Here is a 2,010-nt window from a genome sequence, read left to right on the forward strand (position 1 = left end):
TCTCCCTGCCGGGCAGGTCCGGCTCTGCCGGCCGGATGGCTGTAGGTGCATCCTGCAGGGTACTCCTGATTGGGCCAGCCTGCCAGCCCACCACCAGCGCGTGGAGAAGCGGCACTGATGGACGTGTGGGGGGGGTGGGGGTGTCTCGGAGGTCTTTCCCAGCCTTGTTGATGCTATGATTCCATTAATTGTTATGCCGCACTTTGTTTAACCCTTGAGTGTGTTGTTATTTGCATGGTTTCAGCAGCTAAAGGGGGAAGGTGATTTAATACTTCGTGTTCTGAACGCAGCGCTCCATGAGTCATGGCTGAGAACAGATGTGCCACCACCCGCAAATGGAAGGCCAGCAGCTCCCCAGACTTCTGCAAGTAATTCCTCAGAGCCTCATCCTTGACCTCAGCTGAGTGAGTCAAGCTGAAGTCCTCCTTACACAACCCCTGCCTAAGCCCTAAAACAGGCAAGCTGTAACCAAACAGGAGCAATAAGAGCCACACAGGCAGCCCTAACAGCAGGTAACAGTAGAGACTGCATCTTTGTAGCTGGTCTAAACACAGCCCTTTCTGGATGAGAAATCATGTCATAGGTGCGGTGTTCAGAGTATTTTCCTTCAGTGTGCTTTCAGAACATACCACCACGCTTGCACTGCTTAGCAAGGCTTCCAGGGACTGTCTCTGTCAAAAGCTTTCTTAACATCAAGAGAAAGCAGCTTCCACTTAGTTTTCTTTGATCAGAAGCCAAGAGCATTTTGTCGGCCAAGGCAGACAAAGCATTTGTAGCAAAGCGTGAGAGCCTGAAGCTAGATTATTTTTACATTTTAGTTTTATCTCGATGTAAATATAGCATTGGCTTTAGGAAGATAACATATATTCCACACTGTGGTCAGCGGGGCACCAGTAAACGTGTGCTATTTGTAATCAGGTTCCTGATGTGATTTCAGAGAGCAGGTCCAAGGATCACAATTCTGATCTCAATTCCAGCATAAACTGAAGCTGTGCCACTGTGAGTTACCTGTGGCACAGAGACACAAATCAGCCCTGACTGGAAAGCAGGAAGACTGATCAAAGTTAACTCTGGTAAAGGCAATATGCTATTTTCAAAGCAGCCAAGGGAAATTTTTATTGCTTAAAAGGTAGGCTGGGCTGGCATTGCTTGTTTTCCTTTGTTTCTATTCATTTGTGATACAGAATCATAGAATGGTTTAGGTTAGGACCTTTAAGATCACCTAGTTCCAAACCCCCTGCTATAAGCAGGGACACCTCCCTCTAGACCAGGTTGTTCACAGCTCCATCCATCCCAGGCTGGATGGACCTATATATAGGTGTGGTGTGGTTTCATATGATAACTGAGGAGGAAGCCTCATATTCAGAAGTGTGCAGAACTATGGGGATATATGTCAGAGATCCTTTTTTTTTTTTTTTTTCCCCACAGAAAAGATACATTTAGAACATAAAATGGCTCTGAGAAAGTCCAACCTTGGGCTACTGGGGGTTAGCTGTAAACTTACACTGCAAAACACAAGTGACAGAATTTAGTTTGCTTGTATGGTGATGACTTCAGTCGGGAGCTTCTCAACAATCCTAATCAGAAACCAGGAAGAATAGCACTTTGCAGATGTGCCTCTTCACCCAACCGCTCTGCTGACCTCGTGGTGATCTTGGACCAACGTTGATGCTTGTTTCCCCACTGCAGGTAGCTATTTCTGCAGCCTCACCACCTAGCTAGCACATACTGACAAGCCACACTGACAAGCCACAAGTAACTGATATTATCAGTGGAGCTTGTTGGAGCATGCAGAGCATTGCGTTAGGAAATGACATTCAATGCTGCCTGAAATAAGAGTCCGTTCCTTTGCTTTTTCACATAAAAAAAAAAGAAGAGATATCCAGACACCATAAAAATCCACATCTCCCGTAACTCAGACTGTTTGTCCCCCATACTCAACTGCACAGAGCAACCTTCTCAATCCACTCCCACTGTAAGAGCCTGGGAAAACACACAGGCTTTACAGCA

This window comes from Meleagris gallopavo, chromosome 5 (assembly GCF_000146605.3).
Source record: "Meleagris gallopavo isolate NT-WF06-2002-E0010 breed Aviagen turkey brand Nicholas breeding stock chromosome 5, Turkey_5.1, whole genome shotgun sequence".
NCBI lineage: Eukaryota > Metazoa > Chordata > Aves > Galliformes > Phasianidae > Meleagris > Meleagris gallopavo.